The sequence below is a fragment of the Prionailurus viverrinus genome, chromosome C2 (genome assembly GCF_022837055.1).
Source record: "Prionailurus viverrinus isolate Anna chromosome C2, UM_Priviv_1.0, whole genome shotgun sequence".
NCBI classification, from domain to species: Eukaryota; Metazoa; Chordata; class Mammalia; order Carnivora; family Felidae; genus Prionailurus; species Prionailurus viverrinus.
In genome coordinates, this window is record NC_062569.1 from 80,794,538 (window position 1) to 80,809,829 (window position 15,292).

At 35.2% G+C, this 15,292-nt stretch overlaps 1 long non-coding RNA gene across 1 annotated transcript in view; it reads left to right on the forward strand.

Annotated features, from left to right (window-relative positions):
- The first annotated feature begins 2,539 nt into the window (after positions 1-2,539).
- Positions 2,540-15,292, forward strand: part of LOC125175784 (uncharacterized) — a 40,492-nt gene continuing 27,739 nt past the window's right edge. Inside the window, exons 1-2 of the long non-coding RNA XR_007155963.1 lie at positions 2,540-2,666; positions 9,911-10,056. This is a non-coding gene — a long non-coding RNA (uncharacterized LOC125175784). The remainder of the gene's footprint in view (positions 2,667-9,910; positions 10,057-15,292) is intronic.

Sequence of the window (15,292 nt, forward strand, 5' to 3'; positions counted from 1 at the left end):
AACATAAATAAAAGCTCTCTGAGGCTCTAATAGGAAAAGTAGAAAAATGTAATGTCGGGGTGCCTGGGTGGCTCAGTTGGTTAAGTCTCGGACTTTGGCTCAGGTCATGATCTCACAGTTTGTGAGTTCGAGCTCCACATTGGGCTCTGGGCTGACAGCTCAGAGCCTGGAGCCTGCTTCAGATTCTGTGTCCCCTTCTCTCTCTCTGCCCCTCCCATGCTCATGCTCTGTCTCTCTCTGTCTCTCAATAATAAATAAACATTAAAAAAATAAAAATAAATAAAAAGAACTATTAAAAAAAAGAAAAATGTAATGTCTATTCAGTGGCTATCTTCAGTTAAAATTCTTTCCACTATGAAGAAGGGAGAATGAATTTCAAGGAACAACTAGCAATTCAGTGCAATCTGTGTGCTCATAAACAATATATGATTGTGTAATTTAAGAATTTCCATGAATGATATCTTTCACATGCATCCTTCAGCATGTTACTTTTTTTGTAACTCAAAATTATGTTTTCCAGATTTATGTATTTAATACATACACATCTAATTCATTCAACTGTTGAATACTGTCTTACCACAGTATTATAGCACAATTTATTTTAACATGTCTTTAATTGGTGGATATACAGAAGGTTTCCAATTATTTAATCTTTAAAAAAAATTTTTTTTAGGGGCGCCTGGGTGGCGCAGTCGGTTAAGCGTCCGACTTCAGCCAGGTCACAATCTCGCGGTCTGTGAGTTCGAGCCCTGCGTCAGCCTCTGGGCTGATGGCTCAGAGCCTGGAGCCTGTTTCCGATTCTGTGTCTCCCTCTCTCTCTGCCCCTCCCCCGTTCATGCTCTGTCTCTCTCTGTCCCAAAAATAAATAAACGTTGAAAAAAAATTAAAAAAAAATTTTAATGTTTATTTATTTTTGAGGGAGAGAGAGAGAGAGAGAAACAGAGAGAGTGAGCTGGGGAAGGGGCAGAGAGAGAGAGACTCAGAATATGAAGCAAGCTCCAGGCTCTGAGCTGTCTGCACAGAGCCTGACGTGGGGCTCAAACTCACAAACTGAGATCATGACCTGAGCCAAAGTCAGATACTTAACCGACCGAGCCATCCAGACGTGCCTCCAATTATTTACTCTTAAGAGCAATGCATTGCAATAAACATTTCCCACCTATCTCTTCGTATCAATATGAGAGCATTGCTCTAGAGAATTGAAGATTAACTTCTGTGTGGTAGGATATACCTGACTTTCAACTCCTTTACTAAATTGGTGTTAAATTGTTCTCCAAAATGATGGTGCCAATTTGTAAACCACTTGCACAGAGAATCCCTTTGTCCTGTCTGCCTCATTCTTTGGAATTATCAAACCTGTGAATGTTGTCAAGATGGTGCCAGGGGAATGGAAGGTTACTGTTGTTTAGCTTCCACCTCCCTTTTTAGACAGTAGGATAGTTAGAAATAGGTTTGATGGCAATCACAAGAATTCTTGATAACAGTGATTAGATAATTGAGGTTTATTTCTTTTTTACATAAGAAGTGTGGAGTTAGGCAGTTGCTGGCATTGGTTTTTCAGATCATTAATGTAATCAGGAAAATTAAGCTCAGACATCTTTCTGCTGCATTATTCTAAGTATGTTGGCTTTTCTTCCTCACACTTTTCATCTTATGGTTGCCAGATGATGGCCACTCCATCACTTAAATGTATTGGCCAAAAAAGGTGCCTAATCCCCACTCAAGCAGACTTCTTCTGGTGTAGATTTTGCTCAAAATTTCCTTAATTAACCAACACTAACACATTGTTCTTGTAGCTTTAAATAAGCTAGACAAAAGATGGGCATGTCTCTTACATTTCTTATTTCAAACTGTCTTAGCTTTTTAAGGATCTTTATAGCTTTATAGTGTTGTAAATAGAAAACAAGGCATCTTACATTTTAAGCTCAATTTGACAATCTCTGCCTTTTAATGGAAGTGTTTATTCCTTTAAAGCTAATGTCATTAGGGGCACCTGGGTGGCTCAGTTGGTTAAGCGTCCAACTTAAGCTTAGGTCATGATGTCGTGGTTTGTGAGTCCAAGCCCCTGTCAGGCTCTGTACTGACAGCTTGGAGCCTGGAGCCTGCTTTGGATTCTCTGCTTCCCTCTCTCTCTGCCCCTCCCTTGTTCATACTCTTTCACTCTCAAAAATAAAATAAAAACATTAAAACATTTTTAAACCTACTGTAATTATTGAAATAGTTATATTTAAGTCTATTACCTTGGTCATCTGTTCTTGATTTTTCTCATATGTTCATGCCTTCTTTGGGGAGAATAGAAATGTGTGGTATACAACCTACAGTAGAGTATCGTTATACAGGTTTTATAAGAAATGATAAAAGGGGCTTCTGGGTGGCTCAGTCAGTTAAGCGACCAACTTCTGGTCAGGTGATGATCTCACAATTCGTGAGTTCCAGCGCTGCATTGAGCTCTGCGTTGACAGCTCAGAACCTGGAACCTGCTTTGGATTCTGTGTCTCCCTCTCTCTCTGCCCTTCTCTGGCTTGTGCTCTGTCTTTCTCTCTCAAAGATAAATAAATAAACATTAAAAAAAAAGAAATGATAAAAAAAAATCAGTTCTTTAGGAAAAGAATCTCATAGTAGATGGAAGCCCAGATCTTCAGAAGGGAATGAAAAACATCAGAAATGTAAATATCTAGGAAAGTATTTTATAAAATCCTTACTATTTTTATTATATAAACATTTGTGTGTAAATTTGTTAGAGGAATATTAACTGTTTGGGAAAAAAAATGATAATATGTTGTAGTTTCCTTCTACCAGGAATAAAAATAGGAGTAGTGGTCTTTTATCCTAGAAAGGATTTTAACCTTAACTTATTTTGGTATTTTTATACTTTGAGGCTTCTGATAACTTTCAAAAACTAATTTTGTAGCTTATATGTGGCTGGTTTTATTTGCTAGGGAGTTTTCACTTTCTATATCCTAATCAGAAGCAGAAGAATATCATCAGTGATTATGAACTTACTATTTGAACCATTATTTATTTTGAAGTGTATCTTTTAGTTTACTAATAAGTGCAGAGCTGAATGTTCTGATATTGATTTCTAATTTTACTGCATTGTATTGCTTTGTATATTATATTAATTGTTTGACATTTTAAAGGTATTACTTTATGGCTGATGTTACTGAGAAATGATGTGAAGGCTGGAGCTGTTGCCTATCATTTTTTTCTGTAAGGGTATAGTCCAAAGATGAAGCCAATATAGAAATGAGAAATAAAGAGCAAGGTCTAATTATATCAGCCCATAAATCAAGCTGCACCTATTGCCTTACTTAGACTTTCAGTTACACAGTCTATTATTTTCACTTTTGTCTCAAGCCAGTTTGGGTTGGATTTTTTGTTGTCATTGTGTTAAACCTAACACAGGAAACATGATGAGTTTATTTTTAGATATGTTGAGATTGTGTTGTGATGGAATACAATACAGCTCAATCAGAAGATGTGAATTCAAAGTAGAATAGTAAATTCGTCTTTTAGTAACCCTCTAGTGTAGATGATATTTTCCCCCATCTTACCAATGATAAAACCAAAGATAAGAGAGAGTAAATTAGTCCCCCTAGATCATAGTGTTAATAGTTTTCAGAGCCCAGACTTCTCATTACAGCACTTATATGCTATGGTTACAGGATATTTTGATTCTGACACTGCTGATTGAATTCAGCTGAATTAGTCATTGTAGGCAAACTACTGTAATAATTCCAAATCTCAAAGGATTAAAAGAAGAGAAGGTTATTTCTCCTTATATAAAAATTCAATTCTAGTGGTCTTCTGTATAGTCATTCAGAATCCTAAGCTTCTTCCATTTTGTGCCTCTACCAGTCCTGTCCTTTCAGTGAAATAAGGAAAAGAGGGAGCATTATCTGTTGAACGTTTATAATCCATCCTGGAAGTGGTACACGTCACTTTTCCTTGGCCAGAACTCAGTCATAAGGACACATTAACTGCAAGGGAGGCTGAGAATATGGTTTATCTATGTGACTAGGGAAGAGATATTTCAAATATCTACCTTAGCTATGGCCACTTTGATTTATTTATATTGATGCAGAAATATTTGACTTAAAAATATTAAACATTTTAAAAATTAAGAAGTATATTTTATAATAGATACCCTGAGCCTATACATGATTTTCAATAAAGAGATGTCTAAATCTTAAGTCAGCCAGACTGAGATTCAACTATCAGTAACAACTATCACAAAATAATACTGGCTTAATTAAGCAAGGTAGAAATTTATTTCACGCTCTGTCTTTCATGTAAAAGAAGTTTGAAATTGAGCTTGGAATTAAATTCAGAGCTGATATGGTGTCTCGACCGTCATTACAAATCCAGACTCTATTGGCATGACGTATATTCATGACCTTCTATCATCAAGGCAGTCTCATAGCCAATGGAGCCATGAGCGTTCCCACCTTCCAACCATATCATCAGCTAGAAAAAGAAATGGAAAAATAGGGGCTTTTCACAGATATCTGCCCTGCTTCTTTTATGAAACTCTCCAAGAAATCTCTCTCAACAGCTTTGACTTGTACCTCATTGATTAAAGCTTATTCACTTTGCCACTCTAGCTGTTATGGGAATTGGAGAATTTTGTCTTTTGGCTGTGCACATTATTTGTCCAAATGATATGGGGATTCTATTAGTAGGGGAAGAAAAAAATATATAAGTGTGCAGCTCGCTGTCTCTATAACTTCCTGCCCCCATATTTCAGACTTATTCCCTTTCTGATTGTTATATTTAGGACATATCAGAGATAGAATGAGATTCAGGGCAAAAGTAAGGACCTGGGATGGGGTAAAGTAAGAAATTGTGCACATAATTTAGTGCAAGATTTTGTTGTATTCTGTTTACTAGGATTGGTCAAAAGAGCGATATCAACGTGTCTTACTAAACAACTCATACTTCTACATATTACTTCTACTTTCTCTTCATCTACTTTTTTCCCTTCTTTCCTAACTTCCTTTAATACATATTTGTTGAAAACTGTTACATACCACACATTACACCTAGGAATCAGTGGTGAGCAAAACCTTCATGGTTTCTGTCCTTGTGGAGCTTGTATTCTTTGTCTTCATGTATCCAATACCTGTTAACACCTTTCCAGGATGAATTATCCTAAAGACCAAGTTGCATGATTTTCTCTCACTAAAAAACAATATTTAGAAATGCAATGGTTGAGAAGAGACAAGCCTGGATTTGGCTTCCAACTTTATCCTTTATTAATTGAATAATCTTTAAAACATACCTTAATTTTTTTGTATTTCAAGTTCCTCAGTGTTAAAATAAGGATAATAATATCTAATTTATGGAGGTATTGCTATCAGAGTTATAAGTAGAGCAAAATACCTAGACTTCGTCCCAATGTATCATACTATAGAATAGCTAGACAACACATATATATCTTCACTGACATAGAAATAAGTGAAGTTGGCAACAAATTAAATTGTCAAGAATACTAAGTTAAAATACAAAGCTATAATATGTCTTACATGATTTATAATACCTATGCATGAGACATCATAAATATGTTCATTTTAGATATATTCTCACTTCTTGCTTGTTAGAGCTTGTTGTGAGGATTGATTGAAATAATATGTTTAAGATTCTTAACAGTGTGCTTGAGTGATGAACAGTTTCTAAGACATCTTCCCATGATCCCTGATCTTGGTGTTCATACCCTTAGATAATTCCATCCCCTGAGTGTGGATGGGGTCAATGGCTTGCTTTTAACCAGTAGAATATAGCAAAGGTAAAAGGATGCCATTCCCAAGACTCCATTACATTATATAAAACTCCATATTGCTAGCAGACTTGCTCAAGAGACTCTGTTGGTTGTTAAAGTAAGCAACCATGTTGGAACTGTGAGTGGTCTCTGGGATCTGTGTGTAGACTCTGTCTTCTAGCTGACAAGAAGATAGGATCCTCAACCTAATAACTGCAAGGAAATTAATTCTGCTACCTGAGTGAGCTTGGAAGCATATTCTTTCTGAGGGGAGCCTTCAGTTGAGAATACTTCCCAATCAACATCTTGAATTCAGCTTTGTAAAACCCCATGAAGCCATGACCGGATTCCTGACCTACAGAACCTAGGAGATAATAAATGTATGTTATTTGAAGTCATTAGCTTTTTGGTAGTTTTCTATGCAATAATAGATGACTAATATAGCTTGGCACTAAAAAAGTGCTTACAAGAACAATATTTTTTAAGTTAATAAGACAAAGTTAAAAATTCTTAGTATGTCACTTAATACTATTGACTCAACTTCAATATACTTTAATAGAGTCATTATTCAAGAGGTTTAACTTTAAACATACTAGATTATTTGATATTTCTGAAACATCTTCGTATTTCCTGACTGTACTTGTGGTTGTTTTATTCACTTGAAATGCCTTACTCTCTTTATCTTTACCTGAAGTCATTCTAAATTTTTTTAAGGCCCATTTTAGGCACTATCCACTTCATGGAGATTTTCCAAGTGTATTGACTACAATTAATTTATAATTCTCCTATGTTTCCATACCATCTACTCTTCATTGTTATCAAAACTCTTATCATATTATCAGATCATTAATTACATAACATTTGCTTTATTTATTTATATTTGCCTGCTTTTAAAAACTAAATATTTTGGGGAACCTGGGTGGCTTACTTGGTTAAGCGTCTAACTTCTGCTCAGGTCATGATCTCATCGTTTGTGAGTATGAGCCTTGTGCTGGACTCTGCTGACAGCTCAGAGCCTGGAGCCTACTTCGGATTCTGTGTCTCCCTCTCTTTCTGCCCCTCCGCCACTCGTGCTCTGTCTATCGCTCTCAAAAATGAATGAACACTAATTTTTTTTTTTTTTTTTTTTTTAAATTTTTTTTTCAACGTTTATTTATTTTTGGGACAGAGAGAGACAGAGCATGAACGGGCGAGGGGCAGAGAGAGAGGGAGACACAGAATCGGAAACAGGCTCCAGGCTCTGAGCCATCAGCCCAGAGCCCGACGCGGGGCTCGAACTCACGGACCGCGAGATCGTGACCTGGCTGAAGTCGGACGCTTAACCGACTGCGCCACCCAGGCGCACCATTTTTTAAATAAAGTATTTCAATTCCAATTATTTTATTGTAGACAGACTTAATAATTTAAGCATTCTTTCTAGATAACTCAGTCTTTGTTTGAAGGACTAGGAACATGCTTAGTTCTTTAAATATATATATTTTTTAATATTTATTTATTTCTGAGACAGAGACAGAGCATGAGTGGGGGAGGGGCAGAGAGAGAGAGGGAGACACAGAATCAGAGGCAGGCTCCAGGCTCTGAGCTGTCAGCACAGAGCCCGACACGGGGCTCGAAATCACAAACCGTGAAATCATGACCTGAGCTGAAGTTGGTTGCTGGAGTGAGCCACCCAGGCGCCCCAGAGTTCTTTAGATTTCTAGCCTGCCACTCCCACACTGGCTTCTCACAAAAATGATATGGATTCATGTGGGGGAAAAAGTAAGTAGTCTTATGGCCTAAGGGTGATGCAACTTGATGTGGCATCTTCTATATTTTTGCTTGAAGTCAGATGGTTTCTGCTGCTCCTTGGACTGGTGGTAAGTGAAGTATGACTTGTTCTGTCCTTTTCCCCCAAATGAAAAAACAAGCTAGTGTCTGAGGATGAGGACTCTCCCCATTTAATTTCCCTTTGATACCTTTGGGTCTCTTTCCCAAGGTAGGCAGATTTTTCCACAGAGACTAAAGAAGCAAGATCATTGCCCAGGACCTTTTTCCTTCATACTACTAAACACCATTTCCATGCCATTGCTCCTGTGCCTGTGTGTACAATTCTGAAAGTGGTGCCTAGCTGAAGGCAAGGGTTCTTCTAGAGGCCCTTACCCCTCCCTGCTCTTGGAAGGCATATCCCAGGAGTTTCCACAATCTTAAGCTCCTCCATCCTAGTGAAAAGTTTCTAAAACCTCTAATAATTATCACTAAGCTTCAGGTTCTGCTAGTGAAGTAAAAAACACAGGAACATTGTCACCTAAACTCATACATAGTCTGCTCTCTACTTTTTTCTTCTCAAAATTTCTCTGATTAAAAGATTTCTCCTTTCTTTACTATCTTTCTGCTAAGTAGGACATTGAGTCTCATGAGATAGATGAAAAGTTACCTTCTTTGTACTCTAGGAAAAAAAATTGTCTAAGCCTAGTAGTCCCGACGTTTGTCAGAATTAATGAATTAATCTTGAAAATTTAAATGTTTTCTTTAAATAAGTATGAACTTATGACTACTGTCTTGCCTCAAAATTCTATTTTTGAGACTTCTTTTTCCAGCTCCAAAGAAGTAACTAGTGCATTTGCCTTTCTTCCAAAAACAACTATAAAATCAGACAAAATACATGAAGCAATTTTTCTTAGTCATTAGATCTCAGGCAGTACAAGCATATGGCCCTGACATAAAGGAAAAATATATGTATATATTATATGTATATATATACTATATATATATATATATATATATAATAGGCCCTATAATATGTCCCAGATTTCTGCCTAACAGCAGACTAGACTGTGGTACAGGTAGGGAAAACCCAAGAGAAGAATAGTCTTGCTGAGTTAAGGAGAAAAAATTGCAGTTCTGGTAAATTGTGGCACTTAGAATTTGCATAGATTACTAGGTGGGATAGATCTATATGGGAAAAGCACTCTAGAAATATTCATGAGGATCTCCTTCTGTGTGTTGCTTTACATTTGTAGTGTGAAACTCCATGGGACTTAGAAAATCTAGAATCATCCTAACAAAGCTTAAAACCAATTCTTGAAAATATCAACCAGGTTCACAAGTATTTTACTTGCATTTTAAAACAAATTCTCTTGAAATATAATAAAATCCAAACACTCAAAAACGTATTTATAGAGCTTAACATTCAAGCCAAAATTAACAGACATACAGTGAGGCAGAAAAAATAAGAATGGTCATCAGAGGAATAATCAGTCTATTAAAAAAAAGGCCCCAAATGACAAAGATGATAGAATTATTAAACAACTACTTTAAAATATCTGTCGCGCGCGCGCATGTGTGTGTGTGTGTGTATGCTCAAGGATTTATAAAACTAACATGAACACAGTAAGGAAAGGGATAAAAGAAGAAAATCAAATGGGAGTTGTACAGCCAAAAACCACAATAGTTGCTTAGACACTGCAGAAGGAAAGATCAATAAACTTGAAGGCATAACAGTAAAAATCATTTGAGCTGAAATACAAAGATAAATAGATTGAAAAAAAAGAGAATTACTTATCTTTGTGACAATATAAAGAAGACTAAAACATGTAATTAGAGTTCCAAGTAAGTGGGTATGTGGTGGAGTGGCAGAATAAATATTTGAAGAAATAATGGCTAAAGTTGTTCCAAATATGATTAAATCTGTAAATCCATAGATTCAATAAAAGCAGGAGAAACAAAGAGAAATCCACACTGAGAGACATCAAAATTAAATTGTTAAAAGCCAATGACAAAAGGGAAAAATCAAAAGAAGCCAGAGGAAATTTTATATACAAATGATGTAGAAGTATTTCCATAGGCTGATATTTAGAAATAATGGAAACTACAGAAAAATGAAATGACAACTAGGTGCTGAGTGAGAGAATGGAAAAGAAAAAAAAACAGATCAATCTAGGATTCTTTATATGTTGAAAATACTTTTCAAAATGAAGTTGAAATAAAGACTTTGTTTTTTAGACAAACTAAAGCTAAGAGAATTCATTGATGCAGTCTCGGGGGCAATATATTCATGTATTTCCTAGCCCCATCCACTGAGATAACCTAGAGCCAGTGGTACCCCAGTAGCAATGAGCACACCTAGCATTCAGATCTTGGTTTCTAAAAAACTTTCTCAACTTTCTGTTACAGTTCTGATGTGTAAAGAGCTTGGACACTCTCATTCTATCATTACAACAAGAAAAAGCTGTGCAAACTGGACATCAGTGACTTTTCTTGGACCTATTAGAGAACTAAGGACACAGGACAGTCCAACACTCTGATATTTGGAGAGACAGGTACATCCAGAGTGATGCAGCTAAAATTCATTTACCTGAAGGGAAGCTCCGTGAACCATAAACCTATAAGAACACTTAACTGGTAATTTTGATGAACTCCCAGAGGTTTCCTGTGGAATAGCATGAGACTAAGAAACTGCTGGGCCTTGTAGTTTTAAGGAGACCCCCAAATGTTTGTGAGTTTTACATCCAGAAACCCAACCAGGTCACCATGGTGAAGATTCAAGAAAGGTTTTTTTATGGGTCTTCTGGGGAAAGGAAGAGTAATTGTATTAGTTTTCCAGGGCTGCTGTACCAAGGTACCACAGATAGGTATGGCTTAAAACATATTCTTTCACAGTTCTGAAGGCTAGAAGTCTGAAACTAAAGTGTCAGTAAGGTCATGGTCCCTCTGAAATATGTAGGAGAAAATCCTTCATTGCTTCTTTCTAGCTTCTGATGGTGGTCATTGGTCCTTGGTATTTATTGGCTTGTGACTGTATCACTCAAGTCTCTGCCTCTGTCATCACATGGCATTCTCTCTGCATGTCTGCGTCCTGATTTCCTTCTTCTTATAAGGATACCAATCATAGAGGATTCAGGTCACCTTAATGATCTCACCTTGACTGAATCTTCAAAGACCCTTTTTCCAAACGAAGTCTATATTTTCAGGTATTGGAAGTTAAGAATTCTACATATTTATTTTGGTGAGGGGGGGGGCAGAGCACAATTCAATTCATACTAGTAATCATTGTGGAATATACTCAGAACTTTTGTGACAGTACTATTCAAGAGAAAAGACTTTTTCAGAGCCATATCACAAATCAGGTAAGGAAATCCCTTACACCTCTTTTCCTTACAGCCTTATGTCTCAGCTAAGAGAAAAAGTTAACAAAATATACTCAACGGGGGTTGGAAAAAAAAAAAAAAAACCTCTGCCACTGGAGAAACGTTTGTGAAAGTCACAGTCCTGAGACATAGGTCCACTAAAAGACTGAAATTTTAGTCAGAGGATTATGAAACAGTTCCTCTACCACCTTACCACCACCCCGGCAGGGTTCCAGCATAATAACAGTGAATTGTAACGGAAATGGTTGCAAGACACAGACTCTCTCTGAAGAGGACTATTTAAGGAAGCCTAAAGGACACTAAAGGCATTTGAATCTTCCGGCACTTACAGACACAGCAGACATTAAACACAGCCCAACTTCTAGCCAGAGTAACACAAATCCTGATACCAAAGGCCTATTTATCATAGTCTCTATTACCCAATAAAGCATACCCAGGCTTCAGAGCATGCCAAAAGGCAAGAAAAAAGACAGCCTGAAGAGAAAAATCATCCTCCAAATCATCACCAAATACAGGAGGTGTGAAATCATCACATCAGGAATTTAAAATAATTATCATTAATATGTTAAGGGCTTTAAGGAAAAAAGTAGATAACTTGTGAGAACAGTTGGGAAATGTAAGCAGAGAGAGGAAAAACTAAGAATCAAAAGGAATTTCTAGAATTAAACAAAGGAAAAAAAAATCACCGTACCAGAAATGAAGAAATCTTTTGATAACTCATCAGTAAATTTGACATTGCTCAAGAATCACTGAGCTTCAAGATAGGCAAATATACATTTTTTAAATTGAAAGTCAAAAGGAAAGAGAGGAAGAAAGAAAACAAACACCGAACAACCAAACATTGTGGGACACTATCTGGAATACCAGAAGGAAAATAGAGACTAGGAAAGAAAAAAAGTAAAGAGGTAATAATAACTGAGAACTAAGCAAAATTAATGTCATGCATGCCCAACCACAGATGCAGGAGTGTCAGCGGATGGCAAACAGGACAAGCAAACAGATACACACACACACACATATACACCTGGAAGCATATTATATTCTAACTCAAAAAAAAAAAACAAAGAAAATGAGAAAATCTTGAAAGAAGTACTTTACCTAAAGAAAAGAAAAAAGGCAGTACTTTATCTAAAAAGCAAAAGTGTACAACAATTACAGCACACTTGTCACCAGAAACCATGCAAGCTAGAAGAGAGTGGAATGACATTTTCAGTGGTAAAAAGAAAAACAAAACAAAAGAAAATCGCCAATTTATAATTCTGTATCTAGAGAAATAATGCTTCAAATGTGAGGGTGAAATAAAAGGTTTTCCCAGACAATTCACTGCCAGCATATCTTCCCTGAAAAAAAAAAAAAAAAGTTAAATTCTTTAGGCAAAGAGAAAATGATATAGGTAAGAAACTTGGATCTACATTAAAAAAAAAGGAAACAAAATTACTATTACTAGGCATATTTCTAACTCTAAACGTAATTCAGGGGAAACAAAATGAACCTGGAACATTTTGCAGTGCCAGCAAGTAAGGAAATGCTTAAAAAGAGGGGTGGGGCATGTCAAAGTGACAGAAGACAACATGAAAGACCTCCCAATGGTCAAAACTAGAACAATATGAGCAAACAACCAAATAATGTAATCATGGATCATAACTGAAAGTATAAAATAAATATGCTGAGTGCATACTGCTGTGTATAAATGATTAAACCACTAAATGAGAAATGGAACAAATCTTCCTTATAGAAAAGTTTCAAGTGATATATATAGATGCACCTCCTTTTAGAAACTGGAGGGTAATTCCCCTCTTTTTGAGTGTGGACTGGACTTAGGAATTTGCTTCCAAATAATAGAGTATGAAAGGAAAAATATGGTAGATTTAACAGGGAGTGCCTGAAACACTCTATCTTAATCAAGTGATCAACATTAACATCACCAGTGATAAGTCATTGCTATCATTAAGCTCCTGCTATATGAGATGAGAGCACACTTCACCTCTGTGGTATTCTTTCCAAAAATCAGAAACTCTTATAATCATGAAAAAAATATAATAATCATTAAAAAAATACATATGGCAAACATATATTGAAAGACAGTCTGTAAAATACTTGTCTAGTGCTTTTCAAAACTGTCATGGTTATGAAAAACAAAGAAAAGTGAGAAATTTTTAAACACCAGAAGAAACAAAAGAGCAAGGATCAATAAATGCCATGTAATGGATCAGATCCTGGAATTTAGTTGATAGTAATGTATCAATGATAGTTTTCTAAATTTTGATAAAAGTACCATGGTTATGTAAGATATTAATATTGGGGGGGGACTAGGTGAAGGGTGTATAGGCATATTTTGTACTACTTTTTGCAACTTTTCTCTATATCTAAAATACATTCCAAAATTTAAAAAAAGTATTGACAAAAATGAAAGGATGAAAAGGAGATATATCATGTAAATACACATCTTAAAAACTTTGAGGTGGCTCTATTAATTTCAGAAAGACTCCAGGAAAAAGAATATTACCTGGGACAAAGTGGTATGTTTTGTAAGGATAAACAGATAAATGCATCTAGAAGACATAACAACCTAAGTGTATATTTACCTAATAACAGAGGTACATACAAGCAAAAATAATAGAACTAATGCAAGAAAACAAAACTACTAGTAGTAATTAGTATGAAAGTTAATTTTCTTGCATAAGTCTGTAACTACAGTAGATGGTTAGCATTCCTGTTCCAGTGGCTAGCAAAAACATAAATAAGGATATAGAAAAACTGAAAAAATATTATAAATCAACTTGACCTAATTGATGTTATTAAACACTATTCCCCAAAACAGCAGAATATTCCACCCCCCAACCCCAAATATACATGGAATATTCATCTTAATTATATTGGGTCATAAACCAAGTCTCAGTAAATATAAAAGGAACTGAAAGCATACAAAACATTTTCTTTGGCGACAATAGAACAAAATTAAAAATCAATAACAACAACAAAAGGATATATTAAAATTTCCCAACTGTTTAGAAATTAAATGATATACTTCTGTATAAACCATTGATTAAATAGAAATCACAAGGAAAATTAGAAAATAGTTTAAACTAAATGAAAGTGAAAATGCAACATGAAATGTGTGAAATTTAACTAAAGCAGTTCTTAGGGGGAAATTTCTAGCACAAAATGCTTTATTATAAAGGAAGGAAGAAAGGTCTAAAGGCAATGTATAAAAACCAAAATAAATAAAAATAAAAATACAAGCAATGTGTAAGTTTCCACAAGAATCTGGAAAATAACAGTAATAAAGTCAAAACTAAGTAGATAGAAGAAAATAGTAAACAGTGGAAAGTAGTGACATAGAGAGCAAGCAATAGAAAAAAATCAACGAAAACATGTATCTGTCTTCACAAATATCAATAAAATTGTTCAAAATCTAGTACCGCTGATAGAAAAGTCACAGCTTGCAAATATCACATAATACTAACTACTAATACTAAATATGATAATAAATATAGGGCAAAACTAAATTATGGCAATAAGTTTAATGATTTAGATGAAATGGACAAATTCTAGTTAAAAGACTGATAATACAAAGTGTTGGTGAGAACATGTAATAACTGGAATTTTCTTATATTGCTTGTGAGAATAAAAAATAGTAAAGCTACATTGAAAAACACTATGGTAGTACCTTTTAAAATAAAATATATATAAATAACATGTTGTAATTATATATAGTTGATAATTATAATTGGATAATATATTTTACCTATATATGATTTATAGTTTATCATATGACCCAAGAATTCTATTCCTTGATATTTACCAAAGAGAAGTAAAAATACAGGTTCACACAAATACACATAAGCAAATTTTCTTAGCAGCATTATTTATAATTGCCTCAAATTGGAAACAACTTAAATGTCCACCCGCTAATGAATGAGAAAACAAATTATGGTATGCCTATACCATGGAATACTGCTCACTACTAAAAAAAAACACAAAATACTAATCACATAACAGGAATGAGTCTCAAACCATTATGCTACTTGAAAGAAGTAAAATATAACAGCATTTATTTTATGATTCCATTTTTATGATTATCGATACAAGGTAAATTTTTAGTCACAGAAGGCAAGTTAGTTGCTGCTTGAGGCCTGTTTGGGGTAGCAGTGAATGACTCGGGACAAGGGGACTTTCTGTTATGTTGGAAATATTCTGCATCTTGAGGACGATGGCAGTTACATGAGAATATGCACTGGCCAAAACTCCTTGAACTGTGTAGTGAAAATGCATGCATTTTATTGCCATCAGGTTATAGCTCAATAAAGTTGGTTCAAATTATTTTCTTTTATAGATCAGAATCAGAACAAAAATCTTCCTTTGTTTTACTTTTCTGGTAGCTCTAATAACTTCCTGAGGCAAATGA